Below are 21,024 nucleotides of genomic sequence, written 5' to 3'. Positions count from 1 at the left end.
TGTTTGTCTTCCCAAGTCACCGTTACGCATGAGGGAGCCCTGCTTTCCTGGAGATGGCTGAACACCTGCCTGCCCATGGGAAGTAGTGAATTAATTCCTTTGTTTTGCTTTGCTTGCCTGCGTGACTTTTGCTCTACCTATTAAACTGTTTTTATCTCAACCCACAAGTTTTCTCACTTTTACCCTTCCGATTCTCTCCCCCATCCCACTGCGGGGGGAGTGAGCGAGCGGCTGCGTGGTGCTCAGTTGCCAACTGGGGTTAAACCACGACAAGAATGATAGCAGTGGGGATGCTGGGAGTCTGCTAGTGTTTTGACACCCTGAGTATAAAACCGAGATTCAGTATCTAGCATAACACTGACTCTCTGATACCAGTGTGACCAGCAGCTTCCACTATGCCCACACAAATACACGTGCCCCGACAGTTCTGCCACCCCCCCGTGCAAGTGGCCTGAAGGTGACAGTACCCATCTGAGCAAGGAGAGCTCAAGGTTTGAATCTTGGGTAATTATCTCTTTGTCCAGTGTCATCCTAGACAAAGTTATTTAGCCTGTCTATGTCTCCATTTCCCAAGTGAACAACGGGAATAGCAGTCTTTGCCTGCCTTAGAAGGAATGTAATGAGGAAAATGATGTCAAAGATTGTAAGGCTTTGGGGTATCTACAGTGATAAAAACTGCATAAGTACCAGAGGATAGGAAAAAACTGTGTCTTAGCCGAAAACCAATATGGAAATCACGGTGCTTTGAAGGGCAGCATAGGTTCAGTTCGGCGGTAGTATTTAATAAAATGGATGATTATTAACCCTCTTCATCCCTCCTTGCACTGTCAGCAAACAAATACCTCCACAGAAAGAGAACTGCCTCTGAACAGCGCTTCCTTCCTAGGCTGAAACTCTGAACAACCCTTCACTTTGCTCACTTCAGTAAAATTTTGGCAATCCAATGCACCAACGCATGGTCCACTGAAGAGTTTTTTGCTTCCCCTGAAGCGAAGTGCCTGAGTGCCAGCCGGGGGTATGCACACACAGAGCCTTCTGAAGAGGATCCTTCCCCCAGGGAAAGAAGAAATGAGTCTGCTGTGCCCATTTAAAATACTTTCTTCCTCTCCTTTATACTCAGTTAAGACAACACTCTTAAGCGCATGTTTAATGCCCAAATGTGTCTTTCCAATGGAAAAACACATTTAGAAAGGCTTAAATAGCTGTGGGAAAGAATTCACATTCAGGAGAGGATCCAAAATGGTGGCCACAAATCTGCCCTGTGGATTTTGGGCAAGGCAGAAGAAGAGTTCAGGCTGTCTCCGTTTCTGTGCAGCTGCGGCATGCTGTGCAATGACTGAAAAAGTGTCTTCCCACTTACTGCAGAAATAAGTAGTAAAGTGTCAATGGTTCCAAAGCTCAGAGGATGACAAAGAAACCAACAAAACAAAAAAAAAGTTGCTATTTTTCCAAACAATTCTAGGAATACAAATATGGTTTTATAGATTTAAGTAATTTTTCTTAATGGAGAAAAAAAAAAAAAGAGTGCTCTAATATCAAAGACTTATATAAACTTCAACAAAAGCTAATTTCAAAGAGGAAATCTTTAAATACCTAAGAAACAGATTTTTATGCCAACAAGCTAAGCGGCAGGCAGACTGCCACGTGCCAGCATAAGGGATTCACATAGCTGTGAAGAACTTGCTCCATTGTTTAAGCAACTGATTTACTGAGATAGGCGAACTGCAAAAGCTTAACGCCCTGAAACTTTCTTCCAGTGTGGTAGCCGCATCTAGGCATAGGCATACCAGCAACTATTATTCTATTAACTACATATGGCAGGGAAATGAGGGAGAAAAAACACAATATGCCACAGTTCTTTCCCACAGAGACTTAGCAATATCAGCGGATCATACTGTGTTATTTAAATTTGTGAGACTAAAAATACTGCTCTTTATTGCTCTGGAATTTAAAGACTAAGAGCAGTTACACGATCTGAGGTAACAAACCTAAGGATATATCATAGTTCCTTCCTGTGACCTGAATTTGGTATGCATTATTTTTCTGCAGACCTTCTTCCGTTAGTAAAACAAACAAACAAGCAAGCACACACTACTGGTTGTATTTACATTACACGTTATCAACCAAATCTATATTTGGGGTTCTTTCAAGACCACCAACAAGGCTCACGTTACAGGGACTTGGCATTAAGTAGAGAAACATAAAAAACAGAAAAAAACCAGAAAAATCTTGCAACTGTAAGAGTAATGAAATAGATGCAGGTTAAAAATATGTTTATGAAAATCCAGGAGGGGAAGAAGATACATTCCCATCTCAAAAGGGGAATCTCTCTTAATCTCGTATTAAAATAATACTCTCTAAGTCAGCTTTTACAGGCAGCAGTCTGAGATAATTAAAGAAGGATGGCAAATGTGGTCCCACCACTTGTCCCCTCCTCCAGCCTAGGAAACTTGAAAATCTGCACAGACATTTAAACATGACTGAGATCACAGAAACAGAAGTGACATCTTCAGTCAGCAGAGGTCTGATCCAGAGCAAGCTGAAAGACTTCCATTGATTTCCCAAGGTCCTGGACCAACCCGTACATCCAATCCACTGCCAAGGAGGACTTGCTGCCAGAAATATATTCCCCTGTAGTTCTGCCCAGTCCAATTTAAACATCTCAAGCAATGTAGCTTCAATAACCTCCCTTGCAAGATTATTCAGTCCAACAGATTTTACTCTTAGGAAACTGCTTCTGAAATTTAGCTTAGGCTTCCTTGTCTGCATTTCCCTCCTCCTATTTATAGTCATGTCTTCCTTTGCATTACTCTAAATAATACCCCTTTCCCTGCTAGTAACACAAATCAAATGTATGCGCACAAAAGATCATCCCTCTTAACTTCAACATGTTTTCATTTTCCCTAAATAAAAACAAACCACAGAATCGATTTTTATGTTTTTCCTCTAAAGTTTCACCCCAATTTGTTGAAAACTTTTCCAGTATTAACTTTCCCATAGCTGTATATAACATAGTAAGTGTGCTTCCATGACAGCTGTAGAGAAAAAGCCCACTAACCTCGCTGATCTTGTGTATATTCGTTTTCAGGTTCCTTTCAGACAAATATCAGAAATCAGGTTTGGGTGTGGTTTTTACCACTACAAGGTATTATAAACAAGTATCTATTTATTGTTGACGAAGTTCCTTTTCCTTCCTTTGTGACAATGCCATGCAGACTACCCCAGCAAAGGCTACAGATAAATACTCCACAAAACTGCAGCTGGTCAGACTCCACTCCTGCATTAGAAGTGGTTAACATTGCCTTTATGGGACACTGCGTGAGAATGAGCTGTATTTAAGCAGTATTTGAAAAACTGGATACATTATAGATCAATAACAAAAGGGGAAGAAAAACCTAAAAATTGTTAGCAGTGTCCCCTGGAATTACTATATACACTGTAGGTGAGCTGGTTCCTTCCATGTGCAAAACAAAAAAAAAACATTCAGAATTAGGAGAAAAACCCAAACACCTCTGCAGTGCTCCCCAGTGTAGCATCTATATACGTACACACGCATTTGAATAAACGATGTGCAAGTTTCATGTTAACGGCCACCGTGTTAATGAGCAGTTAGGGCAAGGGATGAGGCTGGCACTGAGAACCAGGAGAGGTTAAACTGCAGCTCTGTTCAGGCAAGTTACCTTGGATGTTTCCTTTCTCTCTGCCTTATTACCCAGGCCATGAGCTTACCAGGAGTGGTGGCCTACAAAAACTGTCTTTGCATCACGTGCAGCTTAACAAGGCCTTGAGGAACTACTGTAAGAAAAATAGCAAAACCCATCCAGAGAAGTAGAGCACATGTGCATAATGCAACAGAAGGGAAAACAGTCCCACTCCAAGCAGGAGGTTGGACTAGGTGACCCCAAGTCCCTTTGAGCAGCGTTACGAGGATTCTATAAAATTCAGGCATTCTGCATCCTGGAAAATAGCATGATTCTGGCACAACTGACTGACACCTTTACATACGACACAAAACTTTTCACCTAAAGTCTAATTAATAAATATTAAAAGCCTGAGTTTGATCCTTACAGAACAGTGAGCAGCAGCAGACTTCACAATGAGGGTGATGTTAGACGGAAGTTACCACGGCAAAAAACCATGCCGGGGTCTCCAATGGATGGAAGAAAAGCTAAACATAGCACTCAGACTTACGAGATTACAGCTCAACCCATTTGAGTAAAAAACTGAGTATTAAAAAAAGGGGGGGCAGTATGTGTATATATGTATTTTGGGGGGAAGGAGGAAGGAGAAAGGGTAGAGTAATACTTGTTATTTGAGCAGGGCATGCCTTTTTTTCTTGGCGATCTCAGCCTCCTCTTTTCAACAGACACATCCTTTGGGGCCTAAATTGTGAGTTAGACACATGTACATAGAGAAACAGGCCTCTGTTTTCTGTATAACGACAGACTACTTATTTTTCAGTACAGACAACCCCTCATATCTGGTATTTAACTTATATGTAAACTAGTCCCAGCAGAGCTACCCCTCTTAATGGTTCACACAACTTTGGAAAACAGATTTTTTTTTTTTCTGCTCTTGGACTAGACTCATCACTGATGTATTAACTCAAAATGACAGTGAACCTAAGTCTATTCGGTTTTGTGGGTTGGTGTTGAGTGATTAGGCTTCTTGGCAGACTTGAACTACTTGGGAAGTCAGAAGTGAATCAAAGACTATTACACAGATACAGAAAAACCATCAGAGATTCTGACATACTCAATCCTTTCAAAATGTTTGATGTTTTGCTGTTCTCAAGTGACTCGTGATTAATAAAGTAGACATATTTGTCATCTCCTTGGACAGAACTAAAAATGTACTTTGTTATGAGGAAAGCCTAATAGGCTTTTAGAGAAATGCCACAGGTGAATACCACCCACAGCACTGCTGTCCTCCCCCAACATCCAAGAGAGACGTGCAGTGCAGAAGCTCCCTTCCTTTTGTAAGAAGTCCTGGGAGCAAGGACAGAAGAGGGTTTCAGGATCATGTACTATACAGTTTAGGTCTGAATAACGTTTGTTGTCTGTGAGCTTTCATATCAAAAAATATTTTATACTCCATCAGGTCTTAGGCGAGAAACGATTTAGGTATGGTACTATTATTGCTTTAATTAATGTGTGTATTTGTAAGGCCTGAAGAAATAGGTGAGGGAACTACTCACAAAGACTAAATGGAGCCTAGGAAAGCTAGTTTCTCTAGGATTGCTTTAAAGTCACCAAGTTAACCAGGGTAAAATAGATGTGACGGAGTCTGCTTGCCATCTCCCTCCCCAAACCCTAACAGATGTAAAACTAATCTCTTGCTAAAGACCTCTCACAACACAGACTTCATAGCTTCCCAAGACTGTGAAGAGCTTTCTTCTCCTTACCCTGGGAATTTTTTTTCTCATATCTAAATTAAATCTATTCTGCTGCAAATTAAGCCAAATATCTTTTGTCCTAGCAATCACTACCATTGGGAATAAGCTGTTCTCTTCCTCCCTGTAACAGCTTATGTGCTAACAAGTCATAATATCTGCCTTTTTTTTTTTCTTCTCCTTTTTGGTGATGCAACAACCTCTGTTCATTCATCCTCATGGGTCATGTTTTCTTAGCTCCATGATGATTCTTGCTGTTCTCACTGGACATTCTCCAGCTGATCCGTACCTTTCCCAAGATATGCTTCCCAAACCTAGGCACAGTATTCCTCCAGTTGAGGTCTTGCCCATGCTGAGCAGAGGGACAGACGGCTTCTTGTACCCTGCTGGTTCTATTGCTGTTGACGCAGCCAAACACAATGTTTGCCTTCTCCTCACAGTACGCTACTGTTGACTCTGCTCAATTTCTGTTCCGCAAAAACTCCCAAATAATTTTAGAAGAGTTGCAACCTAACCACATTCCTATTCCGTAATTTATACAGGTGATTACTTCTTTAGAAGTTTAATATATTGCACTTATTCCATTTCATCATATTTCTTCTATTTCTCCCATTTAGCAAGATCATTTTAAAACCTGCCTGCCTGCCAATACCCTCGCAGTCCCTCCCACTGGTGTGTCCTCCAGCACAATTGCTATTCCATTTCCCAAGTTGCTACCAGAAGTACCAAACCACTGGGCCCAACGCTTTCCATTTATTTAGAGGCTCTCCATTTTCCCTGCAAACCCTGAGAGCCATCCTCGACATGCAATTACTCTAGTTCTGCCTTTAAACTATACTAGTTTCACTAAGAAAGACCCTCTGTCTGTAGATGAACTGTAGGAATGGCACATGAGATGTGACATCAAAAGTTTACATGAACTCAAGATACGTCATCTCATTTCTCCACAAGACTCAATAAGCTGCTGTAAGAGGAAAGGAGATTGGTGTGACAGGATTTGCTCTTGACAAAACCATTTTAGCTTGCTATTTACCTCCTTGTTATCTTCCAGCTGCTTGCAAATAATTTATCTGTTGTCAAGCAGATTGATGTATAATTCCTTGGCACTTCTCTTTTTAACAGGCTTTACATATGTGCTTTTTTTTTTTCTCCCCCCTTCCCTTTTCTTCCCAATTTTCTAGGCCTACCCCCATCAGTACACAAAGACAGTAGCTCTCAGTCCTGAGACTGACCGGGACTGAACAACTTCCTCAGAGGTTAAAGAATTGACAGGAGCAATCTGAAAACATCTAATTTATCCAAGTATTCTCTATCTGTTTTTTCTTATTCTAGACTGAGATTGCAGTCCTTACATCTTTACGTTCATTGTGTCCGCTGTTTTTTCAGGGCAGGATGGAAAGCACAAAAAAAGAGCATTAAAGGTTTTAGCCTTTGGTTTCACCTATCAATAATTTTTCCTGTGCACTGAATCACAAGTCAGCATTTCTCTTGCCTTTCTCTTTTTCTGCTTCTCTCATTATCACTTAGAGCTTTAGTCCTATTCTGTGCCTTAGCTTTTCTGATTTTGTTGCTGTGTTTATCCTAAGCTTTTATACCCATCTCTGGTAATCTCATTCACTGTTTTTAGATGCCTCCCTCTTGTGCTGGAGGCTGCTAGCTCTCTTTTATTCACACCTATCATTCCCATATACTAAGAGGGTGTCCTCACATCAGAAGTATAACCTCTATAAGTAACTATAGGTTCCCTTAAATACTTTTTCTCTTTAGATTTGCTTCCCATAGGATCTTACTACGAACTTTAGTCTTTCGTCTACCAAATCACAGTATTTTTTATATCATCCCTATTTCCTAAGGATTTTGAACTCCATCATTCAAGACTGTTAATCAAAAAACTTTTCAAAGTCAAGATAGCAAATTTAAAAGCACTTTGTCATTTTATATTAGATAGCTATACATTCAGCTAAAATTTGAACATTATATGATAAATGGAAGTGCTCCTTGGAAAAATATATTCAGCATCAAGTTATTTATCATGTAGGTGTATGTCAAGTTGGGGTTGCGGGGGTGTTGTTTTGGGGGGTTGTTTTTTTACATAGCATCTCAGCTGTTACACTTTAAGAAGTGTTTCTTGCTACTTACATAATGTTGTGAGTTCATTTCTTTTAGCAGGATATATTAGCATATAGGTAAGATATCACTGTTTGTTGTGTGGCTGATCCGTGTTCTTTTATTCTCCCTTTGCTATATAAACCTGATTTTTTAGACGTAGATTATTTTTTTAGTCCAAATTTGCATTTAAAACATTTGACATGTCTTATATTGATTTGAAATGCATAAAGCACCTCACGCTTGTCAGACTGCTGCACACCATGACCTCGTCACACTTTTTCTTGATGCTCAGATGGCAGTCAGAACTCGGGGACAATCTCCACCAGCAGCAGAGCAAGCCTTTGATGGCAACTGGAGTTAACAAACCAGTATGCAACATTGTGTAGAAAAGAGTATTTCAACCCAAGGTCATGCAATTTCAAGAAATGCTAGCAAATGCATTTATTTCATGACGGTAACAACTTCTGAAATAATTAGCAATTTCAAAACCAAATTGGTAATGACTTCTTTCTGTCAACATCCCACTCCCCTCCCCAAATCCACAAACCTGGGAGGTAGGCAGCTGGGCATGGCAGAAGACTTTTGTAGGATTTGGGAGGTGGTGCATGGGTAGGAGACAGTGACTGAGGAGTTTGGGCAAGCCCAAGAATAAGGATTAATGTATGTAAGATGGCTACACATATGTACAGTGTGAAAAAGAATCACACATAGGCAAGGTCCCAGACTACTGAAAAACAAAAACAGAAAAAAAATTGGGCTTTGATCTTAAAACTTTGGTAAAACAGAGGCGTGTGGAAGAGAAGATCCCTGGCTTTTATTCCAGACCTGCTATAGGTTCTCTTTTCAAATCTCAAACAAGCTATTTTAACCTGTGCTCCTCTACATGTATCTAAAAGGAGAAAATACGTAACTAACTCACAGCAAGACACAGTGAAAAATTAAAAATTGTTTATAAACAGTTCTGAGATCCCTTGATCAAAGCTACTATAAAAAAAAAATTGATAACTTCTGGATACTATCACTAAGAGACAGCAAAGAAATAAAAATTGAGCACGCTATATTTCTTTTAGATGGAACACTGAAAATATTTGCTTTTTTCTAAAGCTTGCCAAACTGCAATAAGAACCATATTTTCTGCATGAAATTTAACACCCAGAAGAAACTGTAAAGGACCAGAGGGTCTCCTGTCCCTGTACACTTATTACTGCTGTAAGCTCCATAAGGATATGGAAAGAACACTCTCTAGTTTGCCTTTTGCGATGTAAATACAGATAAGTGCATTCATCTGTATGCTTCAAAAAAAAGAAAAAAAAAAGAAAACCTACAGATCTTACTAAATAAGTTATCACAAAAAATATGAAAGTGGCAGAAGTACATTATTGCAGTATGTAAGTTCAGGCATATCATTTTTTACATGCTTTATATGCTTTGGGGTTTATGTGCATTTTCCTTTAGCTGCACTGCGTATTTCAGGACCCAATGAAAAAAAGAACCTGATCTTTTGGCACACAAAAGTTATTTAGGTACTCCCCATTCTGATTCAATACGTATCAATAGCCTAAGCTACATATTATCAGCAGCGAAGAATATCATTCAAGAAACAATACCAAAGTATAACAGGTGTTCAAAACATGCTTTTTATCCTTCTTCTGCTTTCCATCATATAGCTTTACCTACTACAGCTTCAGATAAGCCAGAAAAAGTGAGTGCAAATATTAACTGTAATATATAAAATGTGCACGTTTCTCTATGAGCACCTCCTCTTCCACACCAAAATCATTGAGAAAAACCAGCCACTCCAGTTCAGAACAGGGTAAATCCAAACAGATTACACTGAAGTACTGCTTTATGCAAGATTTACTAGAGACCACAATAATCATAAGTCTGATCCCCTGCATGACACACGCCACAATTTCCTACATCCAGCAATTCTTGCACATAGCCCACTGTGGCTGCACATTGTTCAGAAAGTCAGCCTCGATTTAAAGGCAGAGTCTGCCACATCATTTGATCATTTGTTTTCAAGACATAGCTCCTTTCAAAGTGAAAAACTTAAATAAGAAAATTGAAGTTGGCTCCCTTTATTTCTAGCTGTAGATGTTGTTAAGAGTATATTTCCATTGCAAACCACAGTAAAATGGAGAATTCCATGAGCAAGTTGGGCACCAGAACTGGTGCACCAGAAGGTCCATGAGCTAGTAACTCTGTTACACAGAGGAAATTGCCTTGCCTGAAGCATCATGCAGCTATAGATAGCCTATGCCAGGCACCCAAGGTAAATTATGTGGTTTTACACTAAACTAGTCTGATTGATTTTTTGCAGAGTTAAGACTGTGTATTTAAAACAAACTCTGAAGAAAAAAACCTTTTTTGTTTATAGGAGTTTGCTTTCCAAATAATTTCTAGGCACTTGTCTCTAAAGATAGCATTTTCCAAACAGCTCAGTTCTCTGGATGCTGACGAATCCTTTGGAAATGCACCTGGGTGACTTCAGGACTTTCAGTCATGTCACTGTGACTATTAGAGGTTCAAACCTTGGCACCCACCCTCCTGCAGGGACCGTGCACATGGATCTGAAGGAAGGTAGCTGCATCAGGGAACGTGTTTATACTGAAAGAGCCAATTTCAGGATCAGACCTCAGCCTTCATTTTGTGGTGCTTTAATGGAAAACTACAAAGTGAGATTAAGTCTGCAGCAAAATGAGGATTCCTCCAGCACAAGACTAAGTAAGGAAGAACAAAAGCTGTTCTCATGCTAGAGAATACCCTATCACCCCGCTTTTACCCCTATCTCCCTGACTGCTTTTATGAAGTTTAATCAAAAAAATATACTTTGTTATAGTCCAGTCTTAAAGTTTGGATGAAACCAATTGAAATCTCGAATGGACTGTAGCATGTTAATGATACCGTACTCTCTTTTGGCTTCCTGCCAACGAGCGAACAGTGCCAATATTTGCAGACTTCCAACAGGAAATTAAATAACTGCCCTGTTGGAAATATAAACCCATTTACAGTGGTCACACTTGCATTTTCCAAAACAATGATATAGTTTGTACACATAAAATGCCAGGAAAATTTGTAAGATTTAGCCAAACAAATATGAAACAAAGCCTTATGAAAAGGTGTTTTGCACAGGTCTACAAATTCTAGCTTTGTCAGGTGTATTTCCTGACCTAAGGCTTATGTAGGAACAATTATAAAGGTCTTTACTGAGTATGTTGTATACACACATCCCCAACACATGCACACACACACACCCCCCATGGCCAATGACTGAAGATCAACAGAAGAGCTGCTTATTTCACAATTTTCTATATTCTTTCACTGACTTCTTGAGAAGTGTTTTGGGCAGCTTATAAAGTGCCTGCTGGAGACTTGGGAGAGTCTGTGCTTTATTTTTAACCTGTTGTGTGACTTTTGGTCAAATCTCTGCTCCGGGCTACTGTTCCTCCTCACACACTTCATTATATATTGAAGGGAGAGGCAAACTCCTGTCCCTGTTGAAGTCAATGGAGTTTTACCACTGACATCACCACCACTGAGGTATAGACTATAAAAGTACCAGAGAAAGGAGCCTGTTCCTTACCAGGTGTTTGTACACAACCTGAACTGTGGCATAAATCTCATCCAGGCCCTGCAGGTGCAATTTTACACAGTAAAAACAATATTATTTAAGTATTATTCTTTGCAAATTTGATTCTCTTCTTCATTCTTCCTCATCACCCTGCTATTGCAACCTTTTTCTTCCGCCAGCTCCTTCAAAGTACTATGCCATTTAGAAGCAGAAATGACATGGGCACACAAGCCAGGAGAGGTATAGGAGGTAGGCAGCACATTAGCCAGAAGCAGAATAGTTCAATAACCAGGAATAGCAGCAGCATAATTTCCACACCTAAGGGATTAGAAAGTTGTCCTTCACATTTTTGCCAATACTAAGATAGTGACAACTGTAGCGTTATTGCCTAATATTATTTCTTTTTAAAGTGACACCATGCGCTGGTGCAAACCAAGCACACCTTACCTATTTGTTAATGAAAACTTCACTACATTCACTGTAAATAGTCTAAAGTTGCAGGTATAGAATACTTCTCCCCCCAATAGCGCTACCTAGTATTTTTGCACAGTAGGGCCTTTCATTCAAGCATCTGAACCTGTATTACACAGGTGGGTAAACATTATTATCCTACTTCACACAGACTGGGAAGGAGACAAATTGTTGAAGAGTAAGTCAATGGCAAATCTGAAGCAGAATAGCATTCTCTGCACGGCAGTCTCCTCTGAAGTCAGCAGTCAGCTCTGGAGTAAAGACAACTTGCAAGAGAAATAGTTTGTGGGATCAAATCCACTAAGCAAGTTTCTCCCAGTAATGAAAATCATATCGGAATAATTGCTTGAAAAAATCCTGTTTCCCTAAGAAACACTTCTAGGATAGATTGAAGATTCACAAAAAGATACAGATTATCTACATAGGACCTATATATTTTAAAACCTCACCTATAGTTTTATGTGTACTTACATAAAACTAAGAATTTTACATGTACTTGTGACAGCAAAATAGAAAGACACCTCTACATCACTACTTTTATTGCTCCTTCCCTTCTTTCTCTTCCACCATACAAGTTGGGTTGAGGCCCTTGAAAAATGTGATCAGTTACACCATTACCCTGGCATGCGATGAATTATTTGCATCTTTTAGATTCACATTCTGCATAAGTTATTTGACTTGTGAGCAGAAAAATAAGCAAGGAAAAAGAAGCATATTTGCAAGTGGCAGGAAAAGTAGCAGCAGGGATACAGCCTTAAAAAGTCTCTCTGAGATCTCAGGTGCCCCAGGACATCACTAACCACTGGTCAGGTCTCACTTTCAAGTCTCACTCTCGTAAATGAAAAACAACTCAAACTCTCACTCACTTAGGCCCTGATCCAGAAAGGTACTCCAGCGAGTATTTAACTTTAAACACAAAACTAGTCCCATTTAAATCAACTGGACATCTCAACTGTTTACAGTTATAATATATCTTTAAGTGCTTTGCTGGATTGGGGCCTTAAGAAGAGATTGTTATTTAACACTTTCTTCAAGGTATCTTGCCAGTTTCTTGTGCCTCAACAAACTCCATCTATTTTCCATCCACTGCATCTCCTGTTGTTTCTTGAACAAACACAGATGTCCCCAGTCTGAACACTTCAGATTCTGCCACCACAGTAATCTAGGAACCAGCAGATACTAAATGAAAAGACAAGTTACTATTTTCAAAGTTTTCCTCAAGACAAGAATAAATAAGCAACATTCGCTGTCAACAGAAGAAAAAGGCAAACACAGGCAGTGGTGCATATGCTGTGGGGCAAAGGGAGACGATAGGAAAGGGGAAAACAAACCAGCCCTGCAGAGGAGGTAACAGCTTGAGGCATTCTTCTTCACCACAGCAATAGCCTCTGTAAGAAGATTAGCAGGAGGAGTTCTCACTTCTTGCTGTAGCTGATAAAGCACCAGAACTTGACATAGACTTGCCTGCCGAGAATGACCAGAGACATCTGCAGCAATGCCATGTGGAACAGCTTTTTCAACAGAAGCAGAGCATTTCCAGCATCAGTTTGCACAGAATGGCTTCTCCACCAGTCTCTCCTTGCACTATCTGATGCAAAGAATCGTTTACACAGTCCCCAGCCTAGGGTGACGAACCAGGGACGCACAAAGATGCATCCCAGTTGGATGAGACATCATCACAGCAGATGGACCAAGAAGCACTGGCAGCTCTTCGGCCTCTTCTCCCAGCTCTTCCACCGCAAAGAAACTAATCACATAGACAGCAATGGTATTATTTAAGTAATCAAAGGGAACAACTTCTTTTATATCAGAGCTGAAGAAACTGCTTAGACAGACCTCAAAATAGTCAGCAGGGGATCACTTTGAAAAAACAAGACTCCCAAGGACCGTGAAAAAAACCACACTGGAGAACAGAGATTAGAAAAGAGGAAAGAAACAGCATGAAGAGGAAGAAGTATGATGTGCTCTGCTAACTGCACCTCTTAATTAAAAGGATACAACTCTGGCTCAGTGAATTGATGTTACTGTACATCCCTGCTATAACACACATTTTTAAAAGGGATCCATTCCTGTTCTTCAAAATGCTGAAGGATTTATATTCATCTGGATACAGTATGTTACAGAACTAAAGACATGACAAAAAGATAATCTCTAGAAAGCCTGTGCTGTTATTCATATATTGAAACATAAGTAAGATATTATTGGTTTGGAAGCTGTCAAGACACTTCTTTGTGTGCTGCAACAGAAGTCAGAATGAGACGTTATCCAGCCTCTATGAAAGACTTCCATTGGACACTGGAAAAATCAAAGGCCAGAAATCCTTTGGAGTGTTGACATTACTTTTCTAAACTAAATCATTACAAGTATAGTTCCCATTCACATAAAGCTAATTTTATTTGAGATATAAAGCTTCTAATATAAACAAAAATTTTGAAAGAAAAATAGGTCAATCATTTTAGCTACCATGCCAAATAGCATTGCAGCTCTGTGATTTGCTAATACCATTATAGAGTTTGGGCATGTGAACATCTGTAATTCTGCTCCCCAGTACATTCTCCCCTGAAAAAGTAAATTGGTACAGATGGATTTTTTTTTTTAATAACACCAGTCACTAAAAACCGGAAAATAAGAAAAAGCACTGGAAACTGCATTGTCATTAGCGTGCCTGTATTGTATTAGACCAGACATGTCCCTGCTTGGAAACAAATTGATTGCATTTCTTGGTAAATCAGTCACACTGTGGATAATATACCAATCGTTCCCTAGATTAAAGAATAAACATCTGCTTATAAACACAAAACAACTGAAGAGCTGGCACTGCTGCATAACTTCATGGTATATTATATTTCTCTGCTGTTCATCATGTGCACCTAAGGATTGAACCGTACCACATTTCTAACACCAGATCAGGGTGTTCATTTAAAACTATAACTGCCCTATGCTTTCGGCACATGTACAAAAAAATGCATTTAAATACATTTTTTAAAACAATGCATGCAAAGTATGTCATGGAGCACTTATCAGTGACTACTGCTACCCATTCATGATTTCTAAGAGCTACCCTTCCTTCCATCTATTCTTTATTAAGCAGCTCAGATGAGCAGGCAAGCCTTGCAGCATGCTTGGGAAGTCAAGAAATTTGGAGTCTTGCTGAACCAAAGGAACTGGAAACTTTCAAATCATGGAAGCTTCAACAAAGACAACTTATTACCAGCATCAGTCACGGTATGTATTTATTCTGCATTTACATTAGTGTAAGGAAGAACAGGTTTGGTCAAAATATCTTCCTGTGACTTCAAAGTTTCAATTAAGCAAAGTATATCCCAAAATTAAAAGGATATTAATAAAAAACATCTAAGCAGATGTTGGCTGACACAAGAATACACTAAAACCCAAACAAAACTCCAGGACTTATTGCCAATAGACATGATTTGTCAGAGTAGCTTAATAGCATAGCCCCAAAGTGCGCCCTGCTCCTTGTAAAAGAATGTGAGTGAAAATGCAGCTGCACTCTGGATCAGATGATGCTTCCAAATACTCCTGGCATCTTTGCATAAGCCTTCTACCAAAGACAATATAAATCACAAAGTTCAGTGTACGGCATTTCACCTCCAAATCTCAACAAACAACAGAGTTCCATAGAGGGCAAGTTCATCATTAAAAAACAGAACAAAAAATAACAAAAAACCCACCCTGGAAAGCAGGCACTAACACTGAATTTCCAAACCTTCAGCGTTTGTGCTCTCCAGGGGTGACCCTCCTGTATATTGTATCTTCAGACATACCAGTATCCAGATACAAGGGAGATGGAAACCCTTGAAACGCCTCGGATTAAAAGTGGCCCAGGACAGAACCTGTTGGTGCAGGCCAGAAAAGGGCTGCCAGAACCTTGCCTGCCAGATGCACCCCTTTTCCAGCACATTTTCACCTGGGCTTATATCCAAAATAAACCACTGAAGTCCCAAATCGCAAACATCAAAGATGAATGAACATAAAATATCCAAAATGTTTCCTAGTTTGGCTCAAACTAGTAAATTCTGCAGAACTCAAGCAAGGATCAAATCTTGTGCAACAGAAAAAAGACACTTTAAGCTGTCTTCCCTTTCACTTCATCTGAACAAACATTTGATAGATTCAGGCAAAACAGAAAAATCCTGAAGATTATAAAATCCTTTTTCTACATACGCAAAAATCACTCATTTCAGAACTCTATAAAGTGATGAGAAAACTAATAAAAGCCAAAGAAGCCACATAGGAGACTAAAAATTAGTTTCCCAATCAAGAGAACTAATTTAAATGCACAGCACTAAACACTTCCTTTTTTATATCTCTATATTCCTCCAAAATGTGAAAAGTAAGTTCATGCTCAGAGAACTCCTGTTATTCTCCTTGAACTGCACATGCAATTACTAAGTATAGGCTTCAAGAAAAAATATTGTCCCAAGTAGCAATGGCTTTCATCAAATACCGTAAATGCTTTCCTGACATACAGATGGATTTAAAATTTGGAAATGAAACCGCTTATTTGAAGTCATACATTCAGTCTGAGAAATATTTCTAGTAGAAATAAACAGTATCTTTTCACTAGGATTTGCCTGAATTCTATACTATTTATTACTAGGCAAATGAGATGCCTTTTAATTTCCTAGTATATATTTCTTTAAGAAAAAAGACAGGACATTATCGTTAAGGTTGGTGGACAGCATGAGAACATATATGGAACAAGAAGTGTAACCATTTGCATTTGGCCATTCATTTTAACCCCATTATGGTATGAAAGTCATGCAAAGAAGGTTTGATAATATTTTGTTTAGTGAAATCAAATACCCCCTGAGCAGATATTTTCCTGTATGCAGAGCATTTGCTTTCTCCCTTCCCCCAAACAGCTATGCGAGAAAAGACACTGTTTTCTCATATGGCAAGCACTTTAAATGACAGTCGTCTTTCATCCCTGAAAGCTGAGACAGCTACACATCACAGTATGGATAGCACAGATCAAAACTATCCTTTCTCCCATGGCATTTGGTGCAGGAAGCAAAAGCAACACTATATCCTGCTTAAAGACAGAATCCAAAGTATTCAAATTTCACACGTTCTGCAGTGGACACTTAACATCTATGGGAAAAGGGGCACCGGCAGAACTCCAGACTATCACCATTTGTCAATTAGTTTTCCTCTGCTGCACAAACCTACAGAAGAATAACCAGCTCAGTGGTACCACCGTACATTTGAACAACACTGCAGTTGATGGGAAATACTCAGGAGTTGTACCAGTGTAACGGAGCAATGTGGCAAAACAAAACACCTCTCCCATTTCTTTAAAGCACCACATGTATGTTAAGTCCCAATGAAGTCAATGAGAAGAATTGCACTTCTCTGTTCTTCAGGATAAGATATTCCAGGACACTCAGCACTGAAATTGCTTTCTATAAAAGGACTCCCCTTGTTCACTGCTAGATGAAGCGTGCCTGGAAACAAAGTAGCAAAATTATTTTCTATGAAAAAAAAATGGATTTTATTTAAAAATAAGGAAAATATATCAAAGTAACTTTTCAATTTACTTTCTATGTCTAGTAGTAACAAGTACCATCATTAACAGGAATGAGTTCATGCTAACTGTTTAAAGATGCATCTTTTAGGGCGGTAACATCACACTCGAGAGGTGGACTTGGACCACACATCATCACTTTCACATTGAAAGCAACTCTGTTTTACCCAGAAGTTCCAAGAAAAGCCTGGAGAGTGATTCCACTGAGGCCAAAATTAAGACAGATAAATCTTTTTTGAACGGTTAGATAATTCCCATCACAAGTCCAGCATAGTAGGCATTCTTTTATATGGGAAATATTTTAGCTGACTGAAAGCAATTGCCCACTAAATTTCCTAAAAGATGCATTACATGTATTCTTTAAAGGACTCTGGCAGAAAATCTGTCAGGCTCTGTTGCTCAGATTGACTATTTTAATCAGCATTACTGAATGACTGAGCCCCAGAGGATCATAACCACTTGCAGGATCTTTAAGACAGCAAATCAAGTAGAGATCAAAAACTAGTATTTCCTTCCTGCACCTCAGTCATCTTCATTGTAATCACCAACCATCTCTGATGTCAGTAATTTACAGTAAAAGTACAGTAACAAAGAGCAGGATAATATCAGGCCTTGATACGTGATGAAATGAAAGCTAAATTAGCACAATAATCCTTCAAGAACATAAGTGCCTTCTCAAGAAGCCTGACACTAGCTTATACAGGCAAGGGGAGGAAAAAAGTGTATAAAATTAGCTTCAATGGGATAATGCAACAAAAGCAAAAGAAGGTTGAGCCTGCATATCACCACATAACTATCCTTTGCAGTATTTCAAATGATTTTACAGTTCTTGTGACAGATATGTACATAGACACCTCTCAGCAAATTACATGGAATATATACACACTTAATCCCCTACTTGCAACATCGAGACAGAATTCTTCCCCTTAGGCCTTTTCAGTTATTACAATTAGTCCATGTGAAGTTACCCTTGATAATCTCAGGAGATAATAACTGGCAGGGGAAATAGTATAACAGAACATCTGACAATTACAGGGTTTGGGTAGGGGATTTCTGTAGAGCTGACAAAAAAAAAAAAACCCTAATGTACAAAACTGCAGAACCCTACACACTGCATTTTTCCCAAACGAAAGGCAGCGATGGCATTGCTCTCCCTGCTGTGACACTTGCTGGATGATCTGCGATGCCTGAGGCAACAGCTTCAGTCATTTATCGACACAACAGGAAGAATGATGCCAGTTAAGACATTTAAGCTGCATTCAGTCAAAATCCTGAAAAAGGGGACTGTGCTTAGAGCTACCCATGGATTTTTAAAGCTGGATGGGACCACTATACCAGATGTACCCCGCGATAAACATAATGCAGGCCAAAAAATTCACCCAGTGCTTAAGAGCTCTAAGCCCAGAGCCTTCAGAAAGGCCTCAAATGAGAGAACTGAATAGGCCCCATGAATGACGACACAGCAACCTTAGATGTTCAGGCTCCTTGAAATCCTTGTAAAGGTCCCACATTTATAGGAGCCACTTCAACCGGCAGCCCTCACACAAGAAATTATATTACCCAAGCAAGAGCCTCATGGCAAGGAAAAGCAGAGAGTTTGCAGGTAGTCTCTTTCTTTATTGAACAAATTCTCTGAAAATTAACTTTACCTACTATTAACACTGAGAAGACCTTTTTCCCCTTCCCCCAATGCCAACTATGAACTTTTGAAATTTTCAAGACAGATCAAAGAACTTCCCCAGAACTATTAGGACCTTCACAGATAAATACATTTTGAAACCTAAGAGACAAGTGTGACCACTGCCAAATCTGGCTCCCAATTAAAAGCAGTTCAGGAACAAAGGAATGGGACAGTTAGCTTAATGCCAAACCTAATCTGTCACGCCCTGAATAGCACAACCAACAAAATAAACCAAAAGCAAATCAGTCTGACTTTGACATTCCCTGTAGAATTTCATCCTCAAATGAAAACAGTTGATCACAGAGCTCCTCATATGTGGATTATATTTGCTGCTATGAAAAGTAGGAGACCAAAGATCTTAAGAGGAGTCCATACGGAACATCAAATTTCTGCAGATAAAATATTCTCAAGTTTTGCGAACCTTTTACTGCTGCCCAAGGTTCACTACACAACCAGTCATAAGAGTCAGAAATACTCATTAGGATTGAAAAGAAGATAATGTGTTAAAAAAAAAAAAAAAATCACAAAACCAGAATGTGAGAACATCAATCACATCCTACAAACAGACTCTTAAAGGAAAAATGGCAAATCAGATACCATCTCCCCCTGCGTAATGGAAGAAGGTCAGGAGAACATCTTCTTTTGATCCCTGATGAATTAGAATTTTGCTAATGACTAAGATTCCTCTACAGTGAGAGGATGCCTTTACAGCTTCTTCCCTTGCCTGGGCCTCTTTTTGGAGAATTTACATAGCAGTAGGGGCTAAAAGAAGCAAAAATCCTTCAACGGTTCTTTTTAGCTGGGCATCTGAAGGCCTTCCTAAAGCTCTTTGCTGTACTAAAAGTCTGGTTTATACACATGTAAAATACTACTGTTCTTAATGTCGTGAAGAACGTGTTTTTCAATATATAGCAACTATCGTACACAGGAAAAATAAAGGGAGAGATAATGACAACATCCAACTTACGGCCTGGCAGTGGAATGACCCATAACTTCTGAGAAACACAGTCCAGAGCTATGATGGGCCTCCCCTTGCTCTGCTGGGGAAGGCACTGTGCTCCACCACTGCATGCACTAGAATGCATTCTGTTATCCCACACCAGGTTTCAATTATTCATTTTTTACTCAACTTCAGATTTACTCATTTAAAAGGATACAATTTTAACAATAAATCTCATCGACAGTGTTAATTAAAAGCTAAATCTTGCTCTGAACCGGACTCCAAAAGTCTATGAGAATGTTCACAGCCCATTTATTTATTCCAGCATTGTGTCAGTTATTAAATTACAGTAAATTAAAAACACAGTGACAGACCAATAGCTAAAATAAGCGAGGCTTGTTGCATCTCACTCACAAAGGTTGCCAGACTTGGGCTCTGACAAACTGCCAAGAAAAGTGAATTTAAAAGCAAGGGGCCCTCAGTTCAAAAACGTCCTATCGTGAACATGAAGTGTTTCAACCTCAGAGATGCCAGCAGCCCGGCATTCCCAAGTTAATCGTAACTGCTTCATGCAATACTGGGCAAAGGGACCATGCTCTCAAACTACAACTCTGGACCATTCAGACCTGTAAAAAGCATCGGCAACGCTACTAAGTTGCCCCAGATATTAAAAGGAAAGCAATGAAGAGGCTCAAGCCTCACGAGCATCTACACCAGCTAGACGGGGGCCAGCTTTGCACCAGCCAGACTTTCCGGGAGGACTTCTGACATACTGCTAATTACACCAAATGCAACTCTCCTGCCCAGCGGTAGCAAAATGCACCAAATGCCTAGACAGGGCCTGAACAAAAGAAGAACCCACTTAGAATTTCAGATTTAATCATTGTCTGATAGTTATTTCTAAACTACCACATTTTCACTTCTAATTACCGGCTTCCCTCTCGCTGCCAGCTACTCAGCTGTGAGATATTACTCGCCCTCCAGGGCTACTAAGCTCTCAGGAGAGCTCTGTGCTTCTACTCTTCATAAAAACGCAAAGGGCACACAAATCAAAACTGGGAACCATTTTTTTCATTTGGAGAAGAGCTTTAAATGTAGAAAGAGAAAATGGTTCAAGATACTAGAATCAAGTCAATGGTCAGAAGCAAAGATCCACCTAGGGCTATTCTGTGACCTTTTGAAAGCATTTAATGACATAAATCCATTTCCCTGACAATCAACTGGGAATCAAATGACCTCTTGTCATTCTGGGTGAAACACACTGAAAGCAGAGCTCAACATGGTGCTCTCTACACTCAGCTTGTTCTGG

Source organism: Pygoscelis adeliae, unplaced genomic scaffold (assembly GCF_000699105.1).
Source record: "Pygoscelis adeliae isolate BGI_AS28 unplaced genomic scaffold, ASM69910v1 Scaffold181, whole genome shotgun sequence".
Taxonomy (NCBI): Eukaryota; Metazoa; Chordata; class Aves; order Sphenisciformes; family Spheniscidae; genus Pygoscelis; species Pygoscelis adeliae.
Note: the sequence above shows the minus strand (reverse complement) of the source record.